Source organism: Tursiops truncatus, chromosome 15, assembly GCF_011762595.2.
Source record: "Tursiops truncatus isolate mTurTru1 chromosome 15, mTurTru1.mat.Y, whole genome shotgun sequence".
NCBI lineage: Eukaryota > Metazoa > Chordata > Mammalia > Artiodactyla > Delphinidae > Tursiops > Tursiops truncatus.
The window spans coordinates 17,348,016-17,368,869 of NC_047048.1; the positions used below are offsets into that span (position 1 = coordinate 17,348,016).

The 20,854-nt window shown below is 45.3% G+C and overlaps 1 protein-coding gene across 2 annotated transcripts in view; it reads right to left on the minus strand.

Annotated features, from left to right (window-relative positions):
• IL21R (interleukin 21 receptor) overlaps window positions 1-20,136 on the minus strand; it is a 44,403-nt gene extending 24,267 nt beyond the window's left edge. The window contains exons 1-3 of one of the 2 annotated variants that reach the window (XM_073792183.1): window positions 19,863-20,136; window positions 18,574-19,387; window positions 8,925-10,867 (exon numbers count right to left, since the gene is read on the minus strand). The gene's annotated coding sequence lies outside the window, so the exon portion shown is untranslated. Of the gene's footprint in view, window positions 1-8,924; window positions 10,868-18,573; window positions 19,524-19,862 lie in introns of both variants that reach the window. The other variant, XM_033840169.2, reaches the window with a different exon arrangement.
• Window positions 20,137-20,854: the final 718 nt, after the last annotated feature.

Sequence of the window (20,854 nt, forward strand, 5' to 3'; positions counted from 1 at the left end):
TGCACACACACACTATATACAACTAACATCCCTAATGGTCAAATATTGAACACTTTATCCTCTAGGGCAGGACAAATGTAAGAATGTCTTGTACTGGAGGTCCTAGTCAATGCAATAAGGCAAGAAAAATAAATAAATTTATAAATATTAGAAAACTATAAGGATTGGAATGATATTATCTTTAAAAGTCCAGATACTTAACAGATAAACTGTTAGCTAATAACTGTTAAACAAGGGCACTGAATTTGAGACTAATATAAAAAATATATTTCTAAAGATCAACAAAGTTGACAAACCTTTAGCTAGACTAAGAAAGAGAAGATTCAAATAACTAAAATCAGAAAAGAAAGATGAGACATTACAACTGATGCCACAGAAGTAAAATTGATTATAAGATACAACTATGAATAATCATACAGCAACAAATTTGATAATGTAGAAGAAATGGATAAATTCCTAAAAACCTGCCAAGACTGAATTATGAAGAAATAAGTAGGCTCTAAGTGGACTGCAAAAGCAACAAAAGCAAAGATAGGGAAGTGGGACTACATCATAGTAAAAAGCTTCTGCATTGCAAAGAAAACCATCAACAACATGAAAAGGCAACCTACTGAGTGGGAGAAAATATTTGAAAATTATATATCAGATAAGGGACTAATATGCCAAATATATAAAGAGCTCATACAATCTGATTTTAAAATGAGCAGAAGATCTGAATAGACATTTTTCCAAGGAGAACATACAGATGGACAAGAGGTACATGAAAGAAACACTCAACATCATTAATCATCAGGGAAATGCAAATCAAAATCACAATGAGATTTCACCTGACACTTGTTAGAATGGCTATTATCAAAAAGACAAGAAATAACTAGTATTGGTAAGGATATGAAGAAAAGGGACCACTTGTGCACTGTTGGTGGAAATGTATTTGGTGCAGCCACTATGGAAAACAGTATGGAAGTCCCCCAAAAGATTAAAAATAGAACTACCACATGATCCAGAAATTCCATTTCTAGGTATACACCCAAAGGAAATGAAATCAGTATCTCAAAAATATAGCTGCACCTCTATGTTCATTACAGTATTATTTACAATAATCAAGATATGGAAACAACCTAAGTGTCCTTCAACAGATGAATGGATGAAGATGATGTGGAATAGACATACAATGGAATATTATTCAGCCATGAAAAATAATGAAATCTTGCCATTTACAACAACATGGATGAACTTCGAGGGTATTATGCTAAGGGAAATAAGCCAGACAGAGAAAGATAAACACTGTATGATCACTCTTATATGTAGAATCCAAAAATAATAATAATAAATAAGTTCATAGATACAGAGAACAGGTTGATGGTTGCCAGAAGAAAGGAGTGGGAGGTGGGAGGAGCAGGTGAAGGGGGTCAAAAGGTAAAAAGAAAAAAAAATGTGGTGCATTACTGAGCAAAAACAACAACAACAAAAAAGCAGCAAAAAAATTTTTTTAATGTATGTACTTGCAATGAGAGTCTTGTTCAGTGTAGTTAAATTTCATGAACAGACTATTACTCCATAAATCATAATGTTACACCAACACTGAGTATTGCATTTATTCTAGCTTTGCCTATGTCTTTTCATTCAAAGAGTATGTCAAAAGTACACAAAAACATGTTTTCAGCGATTTTATAAAGACTGAGTAATGCTGCAGAAACTAAAATATATTGCAACTTGAATACAATGCATTTTCTCTAAAAGCAATGACACAGCTTATTAAAATATTCACTTTGAACTTTATATCACCATCACTGAAACTAAGGAGAATTTTAAATCATAAAATAAACTATCAATTATAGAGAGGATATTAATTTTACATAGCAATGTATGATTCTGACAAATTTACCTTTACAAAGTAGAATGTAAATTAAGTAACTTTGTAGAAATCAACTGATACGTGATTCAGTATCAACATTCATATGTTGATACTGAATACTAATACTAATTTTGACCTCTATTTTAAGAAGAACCAACTTTGTTTCATTTTAAGAAGTCATAAGCCACACTGCAAAATTTATGTACTATTTTCCTTATTTAAAAAAAATTTTTTTAAGTATGGAGAAGTAGAATATGTGGGAAACAAATCATACCTCTTGTGTCCTGGTATCTTCCCAGATAGCTTATCAAAAGGGAAATAAATACTTGCACAATTACCTTGTGCATAAGTCTAAAATCTACAAAAATATGCATCAGGCAATAATAGATTAATATACTGAGGTGTCAGATAAATTGCCAAATGTTGATGAAGATAGCTTGATTGATGGAGTAAACTACCTTCATTAAATTGGGGTATGTTTTATTGTTCTCAAAAAAGGTGACAATAATAGGTCACACTGTAATTCCATTTTTTTCTCCAGTGGAAGTACCTTTTGAATTTAGAAATTTTTTCACTTATAAAAGACACAAACAGGGCTTCCCTGGTGGCTCAGTGGTTGAGAGTCCACCTGCCGATGCAGGGGACACGGGTTCGTGCCCCGGTCCGCGAAGATCCCACATGCCGCAGAGCGGCTGGGCCCATGAGCCATGGCCGCTGAGCCTGTGCGTCCGGAGCCTGTGCTCCACAACGGGAGAGGCCACAACAGTGAGAGGCCCGTGAACCGCAAAAAAAAAAAAAAAGACACAAACAAAAAGACAAATTGAAAAACAAGAATGGAAAAGAAACTGAAATGGGAGATTATATCTATATCTGTTATAGTTTCCTTCATATAATTATATATTTTATATAATTGTATATAAATATATAATATGTTAAACTATGTATACAATTATATACAACATATATAGAGAGAACTCCTACAAAACAATTATAAATAAATAACCCAGAACTCAATTTGTTTTTAAATGGACAAAAAGCTTAAGCAGACACTTCCTAAAAGAGAACATCCAAACAGCCAACAAGCATGTTAAAAAGGCTTAAAATCATTACTTATCAAAGAAATGCAAATTTATATCCCAATATGATAGCACTACACATCAGCCCAGAATGACTAAAATGAAAAAAACATTTCCAAGTGCTAAAAAGGATATGAACTAATCAAAACTCTCAATCTCTACTCAAGTTTCTCTGAGGAGTGTACAACCACTTTGGAAAACTTCTGCTGAACAGGAGACCCAACAATTCCGTTTCTAGATTATGCACCAAAGAGCAAAATGTACATGTACAGAAGCAGACGTGTACTGGAGTGCTCACAGCAGCATTATTTACCTCCCCAAACTGGAAAGAACCCAAGTTCTTGGTTCCCCTGTATCTTCTTTCGCTCACCGATGATTCAGGAATGAGACTCATTCAGATCCTTAAGCCGGTCATCGTTTCCAATGTGACCCAGGTGGGGACTGGGGTTTGAGAGTGAACGGTGAGGGGTGTGGTAAAATTAAAATGGCCCGTTTTCCATAGGGACCAAGACGACATGAGGTTGTTGAAGAGGGACTCCCCAGCGGTGCCAGAAACAAGACCCAACAGGTCACCAGAAGGGGAAGTGTCAAGACTGAGGGACTTCCCGAGAGGGAACACAGAAGAAAGGGCTCCTAGTTTGTCCCTGGTCTCCAAGGACTTCTGCTCACCTGCCCTCCTCCTGCCCTCCTCCCTGACCTCCCTGCCTCCAGCTGTGGCCCCTCCAGCCCAGTCCTCATTCCAGCTATGTCTCTCCACAGCTCCCCACTGCCCTTCAGAGAAAGCCCCAAATTCCTCAGCCCAGCATTCAAAACATGTCAGGATCTGCCCCCCAACATTCCCTTTGCCCCTAGTCTTCATCCCGGACTCCAGGTTCTCCAGATCCCCGACATCTGGACATCTTCACAACATCCCCATTCATCTGGTTCTCACACCTTCGCACGTGCTCTTTCAGCCACCGGAACTGTCTGCTTCCCCTGGCTGTCTACCAGCTTCCTACTCAGGCTTCAAAAGCCAGTTCAAATGTCATCTCCTTTGTAACTCTTTGGCCTCTCCAAGGCATGAGTCACTCCTTCCTCTGGGGTCCGTCCTTCCACCAGAGCACACTGCTCATGGTGTTTTTGGCAACATTCTGAGCAATTTCTAGGCGGGAACCACGTGTTGCTTGGTTACTGCTGAATGGCAGTGGCTAACCAGTGCCTGACAAGACAGTAGGTGCTCAAAGCATTTGTTACATGAGTGACTAAACACAAGAAGATGCTTTCCATCATAATGGATTTTGAAGCTTACCCTCAATGTTGAAACCCATGTAGACTGTACACTCCAAAGATAAATCTTATTCTTTTTGACTCTTCTTTCTTGAATTCAGCGCACTGAAGATCTGTATGCACTTGATAAGCATAAAGGCTCCAGAGCTCCAACATTCTCCCCCCACCTCAGGGCCTGTGCACATGCCACTCCTTCTACCTAGAACACTTTCCCCCTCTGCTTCTTTACTTTCTTATCCTCAGGTTTCAGCTACAGTGTTGCCTCCTTAAAGAGGCAACCCTCTCTGTCTAAAATGCGTCTCCCCTGCAGTTCTGGGTGCCACACACCCCTCTTTGTCTGTCTCCTTCTTGGCAACTGTAACATTAGGATTCGTTTAGCAAATGTTCCTGGTTTTGTGTTCATGACCTGTCTCTATCCTGAAGCACAGGCTCCCAGAGGTTGGGAAATTTACCTATTTTGTTCACGCGGCATCCCTAGCGCGGAGAACAGGGCATGGAACATAACAGATACTTAACAAGGAGCTGACGAATGGTGAATGAGTGACAGAGGCTACAAATTGCTGTGTCCAGTCCTACAAGGAGCAAGCCCCAAGGCAGCCCCCAAGAGGTCTTGGTTTCTCCATCCACTTTGTCACTGTCCTCAGGAACTTCCCCCCACCCGGGGCAACACCCTCAGTTCCCAGGGTCTGAGTGACCATGACCGTTGTCATCAGATTAGCAGCAAGAAATTGTCATAGAGGGACGTTGGGTTGCCCAGGGTCACACAGCGAGTTCTTAAAGCGGAGTTCTCAGGCTGGGGAAGAACCAGCCTTGTGGCCCTGGATCCAGAAGGAGGCTCTGCCTCTAACTCATAATGGGACCTTGGGCTCTTCTTTTCTCTGGGCCTCAGTTTCCTCATTTGTAGAATGGGGGCAGTGGCCCTGGTCTGGCTGAGGGAGCGTAAGGCGGGTGCGGGGCACACTGTAGGTGTGCGAGTATTGCAAGTTGCCTTTTACATAGTTTGGGGCGGGGGGCGGTGACAAAGGGTGGGTTGGGGGTGTCTGAGGACAGGTGTGCCAAGACCCTGGGATGACAGCTTAGTCAGTAGGAGCTGAACGTGAGGGGAAAGGCCTGCCCAGCCTGTCCCACCTCTGAGCCTGTGGAACCTTTTAGTCCGTCTCTCTCTCCCAGCCGGGCCATGAATCCCTGTCCACGCAGCCTCTCCAAGCCTGACTGGCCTTTCCCTGCAGGAACTTCTCCAGCCTGTGCAACCTCCCCCAGCTGAGGCGCATGCCCCACTCCCAGCAAACTCTTCCTTCCTGTGCCATCTCTATTTGCCCTTCACTGTGCTGGGCAACCCCAGCCAGACTGTGCAGCCTCCCTGGGCTCCGGTAGCCACACCTCACCCCAGCCCCATTTCCCCGACCCCCTGACCAGGAGGGGCTAGCTGTAAGGCAGAGAAAAGAGGATGCTTCAACCAGGGCTGCTTGAGGTCATGAGGGGGGGATGGGGGGCTGGGGTGGGGTGGGGGGCAGGGCTGGCGACCTGCCCTTTATCCCATCCTGGCCCAGCATGCCCCCATCAGCCTGCCCTGGCCCTGGCCCAAGTAGACTGGGGGTTACTGGTTCAGACTGGAGAAAGCCTGCAGGCCCCCGTCCCAGGCTACATCATCAAGCCCTCTTGGCACGTGAGGAAATAGAGGCCCAGAGAGGCCCAGAGCCTTGCCCAGGGTCACAGAGCGAGGAGCGGCCAGGGCCCGAGCAGGGAGCCAGGCTGGTGCACTTGCCCCACCTCACTCAGGACGATATGAGTGGCCAGATCCTTCCTGGGGGCTGTGAGGACCCGCAGGCCAGGGCCCTTTTGCAGGTGGCCTGGCCATCGGGGGCCCTCAGAGGGACCTCTGCTCACACCCCGGGGAATATTGTCAGGTTGTTTCAGAAGTTCCAAGTTTACTCAGAGCTCTCATTTGAGCTGTCGTAAAAAGTCCCTATGGCCGGGCGCCAGGGCGAGAAGTGGGGGCGGTGCCACCTGTGAGCCATGAAGCGGGGGCTCCTCTTAGCCCCCCTTCCCCTGCCCCTGGGGGCTAGGGTGCCGCAGAAGGCACGGAAGGGGAGAAGCGGGGGAGGAAGGGGCTGTGATGGGGGGAAGACCCCCCCCCGCGAGAAAGTGTTCGCTTGTCTTCACAGCTTTCTTTCCTCTGCTTGTACATGACTCCCTGGGTGACCCTAGGAATCCCCAGCCCTCTCAGAGCCTCAGCTTCCCCATCTGAGAAAGGGGGGAGTAGAATCATCACAGAATGATCGCTTATTGAGGGCTGAGGATATGCCAGAAGCTACACCAAGTGTCCTGGGTAATAACAAGACGATTATCACCAATGACATTTAAAGTAAAACACAGTAGCTGCTGTTTCTCGTGAGCCGCTGCTAAGCTCTTTCCCCTCAAAATGGCACTGGCTCTGTCTGTGTACCACCGAGTCCCCAGGACCTAGGACAGTGCTCAATAAATACACATTGAATAAAACCTCACAGCAAACCGAGATAGGCATTCTTATTTCCATATAACAGATAAGGAAACCAAAGGTTCAGAGAGGTTAAGTGACTCACTCCAGGTCACACAGGTACTACGTGATGGAGATGGTACTCGAACCTAGGTCTGACTGTTTTCAAAGCCCCAAATCACAATCGGTAGTGTGGTGATGAGCCAGATCCAGGGCTCCCCAGCTGACTGTGGAGACCTCCCAGCTGTGTGGAGAAGTTGAGCCATCATTCTGGCCTGCCAGGGTTCTCAAGGCACTGGCTCCCCTCGCTGGGAGGAAGGATGCCCTTTCTTCCTTCCTTCCTTTCATTCATTTATTTATCAGGCCCCAGGGTGGTCCTGATGCTGTGGAGAAGCTGGTCCCTCCCAAAGTTTCTGGTGGCCTGCTTTACTTGTTCTATCTTCTCTTAAACTGGGCCCCTCCTCCAGCAAGCCCCCTTCCTCTGCCTATAAGCCCCTTTGGGCTCCAGTCCCCACCTCCAACCCCTTTCCCTTCCTTGATGGGCAGGCGGGAGGCTGCAGCATCTGGGGCACATCCTTTGTCTTGTTCACCTGCCTCTCCTGGCCCGGGGTCTTGGCCACGTCCTAACATAAGGGCTCTTAGTTTCCTCCACCGCGGGGATGTGAGTATCCAGACTCCCTGCCAGGTGTGGGGCAGACAAGACTAGGGCTTCTGCTGAACCCACCATGGGGAACAGGTCATCGGGGCTCCCGCTCTGGGGTCTGCCCAGCCCCCTTGATCCAATGCCCCTCTCAGAAGGTGCCCCAGGACTATGACTCTTGCTTTTTTGTTATCCTGTCCAGCAGGTTGCCACCCTGGGGTTCCAAACCCAGCTCTGCATCTTATGGTCACAGCTGACCTGAGGCAAGCTTCTCCTCACTGAGGGGCAGTCTCCTCATCTGTGAAATGGGCTGAATGAGGCCACCAGCCTCACCTGGTGTTGTGAAGATGACGGGAGAGCTTCACACGCCTGTTGCATGCTGAGCGCTGGCCCCGGGAGGACCAGAACCCAGGCGGCTCAGGGAGGTGGGACCGACTGCACGTTCCCGAGTGTGTCCCTGCACCTTCCATGGCTCTTGGAAACTGGTCTTTCTCCTCCACAGGCTCCAGCCTCCTCATGATGCAGACTCCCTTCCTGGGCAGGACCCCAGCCAGCAGCTTTGATATTTTCATTCCCTCGAATCCTCACAACCAGCCCTACAAGGACGGAGCTGCCATTCTCCCCATTTCACAGATGAGAGAACCGAGGCTCCACGAGGCTAGAAGAAGCAGAGAAACTTGCCCAAGTTCACCCAGCCAGGAAGCCGCATGGCTGGATTTTGAACCCGCCAGGTTTTCCCCACTCTACCATGTGCTTCTAAAACCCCCGCACTTTCCCCCAGGGGAAAGCAGATGTCCTCCCAGGAGCAGCCCCTGACTTTTTAATGCCCCACCTGCCCTGGGTCCTCTGCATCCTAAGTTCCCCTCCCGGCATTTACTCACCTGCTCCTCTGCCAGGAGTGTGTCTGCCTGTTTCTTCCTTCCCCCTTTTTTCCCCAAGTCAAAATTCAACCCATCCTTCAAGGCTCAGCCTCCCTGAGTCTCCTCATTCCCCTCTCCTCCGCACACACAGAACGGATTTGCCTCTCAGAATCAGCACATCCGCTGTGTTTTCAGGGGAAAGATGAGGAGATAGCATGTGGAGGGCAGGACCAGCCTCCAAGTCACCTGCCGACCCTGCTACGTACTGGTTGAGTCACCTTGGGAAAATCACTCTACCTCTCAGAACCTATATTTATCTGTGAAATGGGCACACCAACGCATCTTAAAGGATTTAGATAAAATAAAGGAGATAAAACACAGAACCTGGTACAAAGTCGATGCCTCCCCACTTCCCCAAACAGACCCCGTCACACTCATGCCCACCCCTGCCCGGCTCAGCTGCCCAGAACCATGGTGACTGTCACATCATGTTCAGTCTGGAACCAGCTTTCCCTCCCCAGCCCCTGCCTTTTGGAGGCTGGTTTCCACAACCTCAGGGGGTCATCTCAGCCATGCCTATGCCTCTGCCTCTATGTCCCTGGGGCCTCTTGAAGACCCATAGAGAGGCACGCCAGGCAGGTGAACTGTCCCCAGGTGTGATGAGGCCACAGGACCCCTGCACGTCTTCCTGGGCAGAGAAGGTACCTCCCCCCCAACGCCCCCTCCAGAGCGGTAGCTAGAGGTGAGTTACCTGCTGTCCTACTTCTTTCTCAGAAATCCATTCTCTCTGTGCTTCGGGCAATCCGGTGGGCTCCCAGGGGACGGCAGCTGGGCTTGGCGTGAGGGATGGGGGTCTGGGAGAACAGGCAGGGGACTGGGGTGGGAAGCTGAAACCTGCCCCAAGTCACCGACCAGACAGCACAAGACCTGTCACCCAGACGGACGGCAGCTGGGCTCCGGGCAGGCGGGCCACGCAGAAGCAAAGGCAACCATCAGTCACGTCCCAAGGAGGTCACACACGGACAGAAGACAGAGGTTGCTGGGCAGGGACCGGTCAGCTGCATGGGGGATGGACTGACAGCAGCCAAGGGCTGGCCCGCCAGTCAGACAGGAGAAGCCAAGCAAAGAGGTAGCTGGCCACCCAGGCAGACAGACAGACAGCCGTATGGCTGTCAGTCACGCGCAGGGAGAAGCAGGCAGACAGTCGGACCCCGAGCTCTTCGGTCGCTCAGCAGAGAGACTCCAGTGGGTCCGCCAGAGGCGGTGCCTGCCAACCCAGCCCCACCGCGTGCTCAGGGTGGGGAGGAAGGGGAGGATGTGGTGAGCCGCTCCCCAGGCCCCGCCCACAGAGCAGCCGGCTCCTCCCCCAGGGAGCGAGAAAGAGGTGGGAGGGGGCCCGGCCCCAGGGCAAGGCCCACTGCTCACCAAAGGTCGCCCGCTAGGAAGACATTTGGGGCCACCGGCGTGACGTTTGCCTCCTGCGGACGGTTGACAAGACCCCCACAGGCCTCACAGTCTTGACCTTTAAGGCGGGCAGGGGGGCGGTGAGCCGCCGCTTCTCCCAGCTGTGGAAACTGAAGCTCCGAGGGGGGAGGAGGTGGCACAGCGAGACCCGCGAGGTCCCCAGGGGTCTCAGCTCAGAGAGAAGCATGAGAACCCAGAGACCTGCCCAAGGTCCCATGGAGAGGCAATGGCCCCTCTTCTGGAGTTTGCACGCTGGCCGGCTTCACTCCTCTCGCTGCCTGCCTGGCCCAGCAGAGGTCTGAGTTCTGGACCCCCTCCCAGACTCCCTGAGCCTTTTTCCTTTGAATCCGGCTTCCTGCTGCAGGGAGCAGGATGCTGTCTCCGTGCCTTTGAGAAGACAATCCCTTGGGCATGTCACATCACCCCTCTGAATGCCTCGCTTTGCCCGTCTGTCAAATGGGGAGACCTAGCCGTTTTACACATGGGAACTCAGGAAGAAAATAGAGAAAAGAAATTCTCAAGAGAATTCTTGTCTTGCTGACAAGCCAAGGGCCCGTGAGAAGGTCAGATGTCTCTTGCAAACATTTATGAAACCTGGGAACAAAATTCAGCAAGTTCACACCCAGCAGCCTCAAAGAGCTGGTGCCACCACAACTGCCACTATTAGTATCTTGCATCTCTTAGGCACTAGGTGATCTCATTTATTCTACAAACCCTGTGAGGCAAATAAGATTATGACTATTTATGTTACAGTGGGAGAAACCAAGGCTTAGAGGGGTGACGTGTCACACTAGCCAAGAAGTGTCAGAGCTGGGATTTGAACCTGGGTCGATCAGATTCCTAAGGCTGTGGAAATGGGCCCAAACACTTCATCCTTGAAATGTTACCAGGGTGGATGGGGGCTGTTTTGTGCTGTTTTAATGACACAGGTTGGCTCAAACACACATGCCATCTCTCCCCAGCTGACTCATTTTTGGGAAATAATTTGCAGCTAAGCCACATGACCGCTCCAGAGAAAAAGAGAAAGCATCTTGTTATTTATTCTTTTTTTTTTTTCTTTTTCTAGTTGTTTCTGAGGAACTTGGTACAAATTCCCCTGTGGCCGGTTCAAAAGATGTTTGCCCTAAAGAGATTCTCTTCCTCACAACCAAAATAACTTGTATTCTCTGGAGCACGTTTCTTGAGAGGAAGCCAGCTTTTCTTTGTCTCTTGATCTTCAGGGTGAGTTTTCTGATACCATGGATGAAAGATCAAGAGAAGGAGTAGTTAAAAAAAAAAAAAAAGAGCTAATATTTGCTGAAAGCTGATTCTGTGCCAGGGTTTTAAGGACTTTAAAGGTGTATCACCTCACTTAAACCTCAGAATAACATGAGAAGGTAGTTATTATTACCATCATCGACATCATCCCTATTTTACAGATAAGGAAACCAAGGCTCAGAGAGGTTAAGTGACTTGTTCAAGGTCACACAGCTGATGCTGGTGGAGATGAGATTTGAACTCAGTCATTTGGGCTCCTGAGTTTACATTCTTGATCACTGCACTACACTGCTTCTGGATGTATGTTAACCCAGGGATATTCAGTCCCTCTTCCCACCCTCCCTCCCAGCTGCCTGCCTTCCACCCACCCATTCACCCACCCACCCCCTCTTGCATTCTTCTACCCATGCACCCACGCAGCCCAACCCACCCATTCTCTCCTTCCGGCCTTCTACCCGCCGACATTGAACATGCCCTTGGCTAGGTACTGGGGACATTCTCCAGAAATACACAAGAGTGGTGGCCCTCATGGAGCCTGTATTCTGGTGGGGAGAGACAGACAAAAAGAAGTAATGGACAAACTAAATGCAAATTATACTGTCATAGAAAACAGATGAGAGGTCTAGGTAGTGACACAGAGGGGGCACCCTGGATGGTAAGAAATACCCCAGCCACAGGGGAAGCATTTTAGGCAGAAGGTCCTGCAAGTGCAAAGGCACTGAGGTGGGAGGGAGTGTGGCTCGCTCCAGGAACTTGGGAACAGTGTGGGGAATAGAGTGAACAAGCAAAGGAATGCTAGGAGACGGAGTCGTGGAAGTCCCACATCCTGCACACCACCTAGGACCTTGCAGGATGGGGTGAAGGAGGTAGATTTGGCTCCAAGGGAAAATGGATGTCATCCGAGGTTTCATCAGAGGAGTGGCTTAATCCAATCTACATTTTCAAAAGAGTGCTCCGGCCATGATTTAGGGAGTGGGTAAGATGCAGCAGTGGCAACTTAACCCTTTGTGTTTAAAAAGTAGATGCTTTTGGAGATGGAAAGTTAACAGCTGCCATGTCCTTTGGGGTGAACCTGAGTCCCCTTAGAAATAGATCTGTGTTGAGGGAAGGGTCCCTTAAGGGACCCCTCTAGGTCAGTTCCTGTCTCGCGAATGTGGCCCAGGAGGTCTCAGAAGAGGGTGAAATAAGATCTCTCAACACCCTCTCAACACCCCTGAGTATTTAAAGCTGGTCAGTGGGGAGGAAGTGGTTAAATTTGCATTTCAGCCAAGGGGACTACTGGGAAAAAAATAATTGACACAGCCCCTCCTTCAACCCATTTCCTCTTTTTTATTTTAGCAGTTTTATTGAGGTATAATTTACACAGCATAAAATTCACCCATTGTAAGTGTACAATTCAATGATTTTTAGTAAGTTTACTGAGCTTTGCAACCGTCGTCACTGCTATCTAATTTTTTGAACATTTCCAAAAAGGTCCCTTGTTCCTCTTTGCAGTCAATCCCGTTCCCACTCCCAGCCCCAGTAATCTCCTTTCTGTCTCTACTGATTTTCCTTTTTCTTTTCTGGGTATTCTGTATAAATTGAATCACGCATGTGGTCTATTGTGTCTGCTTTCTTTTCTTTTGTGTAACGTGTGTGAGTTTCTTCTGTGCGGTAGCATGTACTTCATTCATTTTTATGCCCGAGTAATACTCCATTGCACAGATATGCTACATTTGGTTATTCCGTTCATCAGCTGGTGGAAGTTGGATTGTGTTCACTTTATCTTTATTACGAATAATACGGCTATGAACATATCCGTGCAAATCTATGTGCAGACCTGCATTTCAAATCTTGCGGATATACACCCAGGAGTGGATTGCTGGGTCATTCTATGTTTAACTTACCGAAGAGCTGACAAACAGATTTCCACAGCAGCCACACCATTTTACATTGCCACCAGCAATGTATGAGAACTCCAATTTCTCCACGTCATTGCCAACACTTACTATTTTCCTTTTTTTTTTTTACTAGAGCCATCTTGGTGTGTATAAAGTGGTATCTCATTGTGGTTTTGCTTTGCATTTCCCTAATGGTTAATGGTGTTGAACATATTTTCGTGTGCTTGGTAGTCATTTATACACCTTCTTTGGAGAAATATCTATTCAAGTCCTTTGCCTGTTTTTAACTTGGGCTGTGCTATAGACTGTCTGTTCTCCCCCATAATCACATGTGGAAATCCTACCCCTCAAATGTAACGGTATTAGAAGGTGGGGCCTCTGAGAGATGATTAGGTCATGAGGGCAGAGCCTTCATGAATGAGAATAGTGCCCTTATGAACAAGACACTAGAAAGATAAGTTACTCCTTCTGCCGTGTGAGGACACAACAGTCTATAAACAAGGAAGCGGGCTCTATCGAATCTGCTGGCACCTTGATGTTGGACTTCCCAGTCTCCAGAATTGTGAGAAGTAAATTCTGTTGTTAATAAGCCACCTAGTCTACTGGATTTTGTTATAGCAGCCTGAACAGACTAAGACAGATTGTTTGTCATTTTGTTGTTGAGTTGTAAGAGTTCTTTATATATTCTGGATACTAGACCCTTATCAGATATATGATTTGCAAATACTTTCTCCCATTCTGTGGTCATCTTTTCACTTTCTTATAGTTTTTAATGTTTATGAAGTACAATTTATCTCTTTTGTTCTTTTGGTGCCCATCCTCTTGGTGTCATGTCTATGAGTCTATCACCAAATCTAAGGACATGAAGATATACCCTTATACCTTCCTCTAAGAGTTTTATTTTGTTAGCTCTTATATTTAAGTCTCTAATCCACTTTATATTGATTTTTGTATATGATGTAAGGGTCCATGTATGTAGATAACCAGTTGTCCCAGCACCTGCTTGTTGAAGAGACTATTCTTTCCCCATTGAATTGTCTTGGCATCCTTGTCAAAAGTCACTGTCCATACATGCATGGATTTATTTCTAGACTCTTGATTAAATTCCATTGATCTCTATTTCTGTCCTTATGCCAGTATTACACTGTTTTGATTACTGTAGATTTGTAGTAAGTTCTGAAATTGGGAGCTTGAGCCCTCCAACTTTGTTGTTCTTTTTAAAGATTGTTTTGGCTATTCTGCGCCCTATGCAATTTCATATGAATTTTAGGATCAACTTTTCCATTTCTGAAAGAACAAAAGGTTATTGGGATTTTGACAGGGGTTGCACTGAATCTAGATGTTGTTTTGAGGAAAAGTGCCATCTTAACAATGCTAATTCTTCCATTACATGAACATGGGATGCTTTTTCATTTACTTAGATCTTTAATTTCTTTCAGCAATGTTCTGTAGTTTCCAGTGTATAAGTCTTTCACCTCCTTGGTTAAATCTATTCCTAAGTGTATTATTATTTTTGATACTATTATATATGGAATTGTTTTCTTGATTTCCTTTTTGGATTGCTCATTGTTAGTGTATATAAACACAGCTAACTTTTGTGTTAATCTTGTACCCTGCCATTTTGCTTAATTTGTTTATTCGCTCTAATAATTTTTTGGTGAATTCTTAAGGATTTTCTAGCTATAGTATTATGTCATCTGCAAATAGTGGTATTTTACCTCTTCCTTTCCAGTTTCTTTTATTTCTTTTTCTTGCTGAATTGCTCTGGCAAAATCCTTCAGTGCGATGTTGAATAGCAGTGGTGACAGCAGGCACCCTTCTTTCTGATCTTAGGGGAAAAGCTTTTGGTGTATCATTCATCATGTGTGATGTTAACTGTGGGTTTTTCACATATGGCCTTTATGACATTGAGGGACTTCCATTCTATTCCTAGTTTGCTAAGTGTTTTTTTTATCATGAAAGAGTATTGAATTTAATCAAATGCTTCTCTTTTTTTGCATCAGTTGAGATCAGCATGTGGGTTTTCCTTCATTTTATTAATGTGGTGTACTACATTGATTAATTTTTTGTTGAACAACCCTTGGATTCCTGGGAAAACCCTACTTGGTCATGGTGTATAATCCCCTTAACATGCGATAGGATTCAGTTTGCTGGTATTTTGTTGAAGATTTTACATCTGTATTCATAAAGGATATTGGCACATAATGTAGTTTTCTTTTCTTCTGCTGCTTTTATCTGGCTTTGGTATTATAGAATGACTTAGGAAGTATTCCCTCCTCTTCTATTTTGTCGAAGAGTTTGAGAAGGATTGATGTTAATTCTTCCTTAAATGTTTGGTAAAAGTTATCAGTGAAGCATTTCTGACTCTGGACTTTTCTTCGTTAAGAGGTTTTTGATTATTGATTCAACTATTTTTTTCTTATGTATCTGTTTAGATTTTCTTTCCTTTTTTTTGAGTCAGTTTTGGTAATTTATGTCTTTTTAGGAGTCTTTCCATTTCTAAATGGATAGTTAGGTTATCTAATTTTTGACATACAATTTTTATTCTCTTATAATCTTTTTTCTGTAAGGTTGGTAATAATGGCCTCATTTCCACTTCTAATTTTAGTCTGTTGCATCTTCTCTTTTTTGCTTAGTTCAGCTAAAGGTGTGTCAATTTTGTTGATCTTTTCAAAGAAACAACTCTTGGTTTTGTTGATCCTCTTCACTGTTTTTCTATACTTTGTTTCATTTGTCCCCACTTTAATCGTTTTTATTTCCTTCCTCTGCCAGTTTTGGGTTTAATTTGCTCTTCTTTTTCTAGTTCCTTAAGGTGTACAGTTAGGTTACTGATTTGTAGTAACAAATGGTGGAGGCCATTCAGATATTCTCTCTGGCCCTTTCCCTCCTCTCCTTCTGGGACTCTTATAAATCATAGGTTGTTATACTTAATGGGGCCCTACAAGTCCGTTAGGCTCTGTTCACTTTTCTTCACTCTTTTTTTCCTTTATGCACCTCAAACTGGATAATTTCAATTTGCCTATCTTCAAGCCACTGATTCTTTGTTCTACCTGCTGCAAATCTGATGTTGAACCCCTCTGGTAAATTTCTCATTTCAGTGTTTACTTTTCAGCTCCAGAATTTTTATTTGGTTCCTTTGTATAATTTCTTTTTATTAATATTTTCTATCTGTTCATACATCATTCTGGTTTCCCTTAGTTCTTCATCCATGGTTTCCTTTAGCATTTTGTGCATATTTAAGACACCAGATTTAAAATCTTTATCTAGTAAGCCCAATGTCTGGATTTCCTCGGGGACAGTTTCTGTCGTTTTCCTTTTTGGTTTGTGTTTTCCTATCTGAATGGGCCATGCTTTCCTATGTCTTTTATGCCCTATTGTTATTGTTATTGTTGAAAACTGGACATCTTGAACATTGTAATGTGATAACTCTGGAAATTAGATTCTCCCCTGCCCTTCTGCCCCAACAGGGTTTGCTTTTGTTGTTTGCTTTGGCTGCAGCCATCCATTTGTTGAGTGACTTTTCCAATCTATTTTTGCAAATACTGTATTATTCCTTGTTGTTGTATATTCACTGAAGTCTCCACTCCATTCCATTATCTTGGCAGTCAGCCAGCGATCTGATAGAGATTTCCTTAAACACCTGGAGCCAAAATGAATAAGGCACACAGAACAAAAACTACTTTCTCAATCTTTAGAGATTGGCTGGGACACTTCTTCAATGCTTAGCCAGGCTGACTATAACTGCACTTTAGCTTTCACCTTAGCGTTTCACCTGCTTGTGAAGAATCCAAAGATTAGCCAGAGGTGCAAACCTAGGGTCTTCTCAGATCTTTTCTGTGCTGCATTCAGCCCTGGGCACATGCATTGCATTCCAGATTCCCTGGTATATGTGGAAGCCTTTCAATGCCTTTGTATTTTCCTCTCCAGCCTCCTCCTTCCCAGGCTTTTTGGTCTGTCTGTGCTTGCTCTGTCCATCACCCCTTGCCCCAGTTGGGCAGTATATGTCTTTAAATTATTTCAACAGACACTACCTAGGAAGCAGCTCCAGTCTTGAAAGAGTTTCAAAGGGGGGGCATGACGAAGGCAAATGCCCAAGGCAGTCCCTCAGGAAGCTACCAGACAGATCAAAAGGTACAACCACAATTCTTTGAGAACAAAGTCTGTATTGCCCTTTCCTGTTCTAGCAAATCACACCCAAAATGCAGACCACTGTTCCCACCCCACCCCCCCCACTCACTGAGCTGGGGAATAGGAAATAGTAAGCAGATAAGCAAAAATGCCACAATACATTCTTAGCAAATACTGAGTCTCTTTCTTCATCAAGGAGGCCCCCTGGTTGCTTTACAGTTTTGATTAGATTCCAGAAAAAAAGTTGATTCTGACAGGTTTTGCCAGCTTAATGCTTGTGTCAGTGGAAAGACTGAGCCTTGAAATTCTCTACATTTTTAAGTTTATTAAAGTGCAGTTTCCCAATTATTTGTCCCTTCTGTGGATTGCACTTTTGGTGCATGTCTAAGAGCAATGTGCCTAGCCCAAGGTAACAAAAATTCTCCTTATGTTTTCTTCTAAAGGTTTCATTGTTTTAGTTCTTATGATTAGCACCATTGTTCATTTTGAGTTAATGTTTGTGTATAGTGTGAGATCATCTAAACTTATCTTTTTGCGTGTGAATATCCAGTTGTCCCAGCAGAATACGTTACAAGGATTATCTTTTCCCCATGGAATTACCTTGGCACCTATTAACTATAAATGTATGGGTTTATTTCTGTTCTCTCTATTCTGTTCCATTGCTTTAAGTCTATCTGTGTGTCAGTACCACACTGTCTGGATTACAGTAGCTTTTTAAAAAATTTTTTTGATAAACATCTTTATTGGAGTATAATTGCTTTACAATGGTGTGTTAGTTTCTGCTTCATAACAAAGTGAATCAGTTATACATACACATATGTTCCCATATCTCTTCCCTCTTGCATCTCCCTCCCTCCCACCCTCTCTATCCCACCCCTCTAGGTGGTCACAAAGCACCGAGCTGATCTCCCTGTGCTGTGCGGCTGCTTCCCACTAGCTATCTACCTTACGTTTGGGAGTGTATATATGTCCACGCCACTCTCTCACTTTGTCCCAGCTTACCCTTCCCCCTCCCTATATCCTCAAGTCCATTCTCTAGTAGGTCTTGGATTACAGTAGCTTTGTAGCAAGTTTTGAAATTGGGAAGTGAAAGTCATGCAACTTTACTTTGCTTTTTCAGAATTGTTTTGCCTATTCTGGTTCCTTTGGATTTCTGTATAAATTTTAGGATTAGCTTGTTAATTTCTGCAAAAATATCTGCTGGGATTTTGACAAGGATTGTGTCGAATCTATAGATCAATTGGGGGACATGTGCCATCTTAAAAATATTGTATCTTCCAATCCATGCCCATGAACTAGCTCTCCATTTATTTACATCTTTTAAAATCTCTCTCAGGCACCTCCTTCCGCATCCATTTCCTTTTGAGGCCCAACATTGTAGGTCTCCTTTGATGGACCAAATGGTCTGCTGAGGACTCTAGCCAAGGAAGGGCAGGAGGTGTTACACTGAGAACTCACCATAGCAGAAGGTAACGTCTAGAGGGTGGTGGCAGGAGGGCTGGGCTGTACACACATGTGGCTGAGACTTGGAACCATCTTTTCATTCTGTTACGCTGTTACAGTGGATTTATTTCAAGAGCAGTGGCTGAACATAAAGGTAAAACTAATAAACGGTGCCCCCAGTTACGAGTAACACAGAAGGGAAATGATTATCCTGCTTTCAAGACTCACCTTGGTGTGTTTGAGGCTGTGGACCAAACAGGACTCTCATTCAAGCAGATGATGATAACGTCTTAGAATTTTCTAAATCTCTTCCTCAAATTAGTCTCCCTGGTGGGCTGATCAGATTGCCCAGCCATGGATCACATTATTGCTGTTTGAGGCAGGAAGGATGTCTTGGTTGGGTTCCCCCAGAAGCAATTTCTTTTTAATTAATTAATTAATTAATTTTTGGCTGCATTGGGTCTTCGTTGCTGCACGCAGGCGTTCTCTAGATACGGCGAGCGGGGGCTACTCTTCGTTGTGGTGCGCAGGCTTCTCGTTGTGGTGGCTTCTCTTGTTGCAGAGCCAGAAGCAATTTATAAGACAAGGATTCAAGTGCACGTGATGGATTTGAGAGGTGATCCCGGAAAACATCTGCAGGCCAGTCAGCAAGTGAGGCACGGCCGGGCAGGAAGCCAACAGGGAGCTCTAAGAGCGGGTTAGTACTGTGGCAACTGGAACTTAATCCAGTTAACTTCTCCAACTTGTCCCAGACGAGGAGCAGGGAAGCCGGGGTATTTCTTCACTAGGACCCCACCTGCCATTAGTAGAGGGCTGCTTCCAGGGGCAGTTCAGCTGCCCTCCTGTGTGTACCTGCAGTCAACAATAAGCCTTCGGGCTACTAGTTGCAAGTATTTGCAATAAGAACCCCTCAGTGTGTAGAGCTGAGATGATGAGGGTGAGGCTCCAACGTTGGCTGCAGGGCAAATGGCAGCCACTGTTAATTGCCTCCCAGCTTCCTTCCTGCCCTTCTTCCTCATATTAGAACCACAGTGTAGAGAGACTGGGGAGTAGAAGGACATGTGCTCACTCCCTCTTGCGACAGCACCGGAATCACAACTAATTGCTGAACAATCATCGACAGGAGGACACGGGAACTCACCAAAAAAGATACCCCACATCCAAAGACAAAGGAGAAGCTGCAGTGAGACAGTAGGAAGGGCACAATCACAATAAAATCAAATCCCATAACTGCTGGGTCGGTTACTCACAAACTGGAGAACACTTATACCACGGAAGTCCACCCACTGGAGTGAAGGTTATGAGCCCTACGTCAGGCTTCCCAACCTGGGGGTCCGACAATGGAGGAGGAATTCCTAGAGAATCAGACTTCGAAGGCTAACGGGATTTGATTGCAGGACTTTGACAAGACTGGGGGAAACAGAGACTCCACTCTTGGAGGGCACACACAAAGTAGTGTGTGCATCGGGACCCAGGGGAAGGAGCAGTGACCCCGGGGGAGACTGAACCAGACCTACCTGCTTGTGTTGGAGGGTCTCCTGCAGAGGTGGGGGCTGGCTGTGGCTCACCGTGGGGACAAGGACACTGGCAGCAGAAGTTCTGGGAAGTACTCCTTGGTGTGAGCCCTCCCAGAGTCTGCCATTAGCCCCATCAAAGAGCCCAGGTAGGCTCCAGTGTTGGGTTGCCTCAGGCCAAACAACCAACAGGGAGAGAACCCAGCCCCACCCATCAGCAGTCAAGCAGATCAAAGTTTTACTGAGCTCTGCCCACCAGAGCAACAGTCAGCTCTACCCACCACCAGTCCCTCCCATCAGGAAGCTTGCACAAGCCTCTTAGATAGCCTCATCCACCAGAGAGCAGACAGCAGAAGCAAGAAGAACTACAATTCTGCAGCCTGTGGAAGGAAAACCACATTCACAGAAAGACAGACAAAATGAAAAGGCAGAGGACTTTGCACCAGATGAAGGAACAAGATAAAACCCCAGAAAAACAATGAAATGAAGTGGAGATAGGCAACCTTCCAGAAAAAGAATTCAGAGTAATGATAGTGAAGATGATCCAGGACCTCGGAAAAAGAATGGAGGCAAAGGTCGAGAAGATGCAAGAAATGTTTAACAAAGACCTAGAAGAGTTAAAGAACAAACACCTAGAAGAATTAAAGAACAAAAAAACACAGATGAACAATATAATAACTGAAATGAAAAATACACTAGAAGGAATCAATAGCAGAATAACTGAGGCAGAAGAATGGATAAGTGACCTGGAAGACAGATGGTGGAATTCACTGCCACAGAACAGAATAAAGAAAAAAGAATGAAAAGAAATGAAGACAGCCTAAGAGATGTCTGGGACTACATTAAATGCAATAACATTCACATTATAGGGGTCCCAGAAGGAGAAGAGAGAGAGAAAGGACCCAAGAAAATATTTGAAGAGATTATAGTCAAAAACTTCCCTAACATGGGAAAGGAAATAACCATCCAAATCCAGGAAGTGCAGAGAGTCCCAG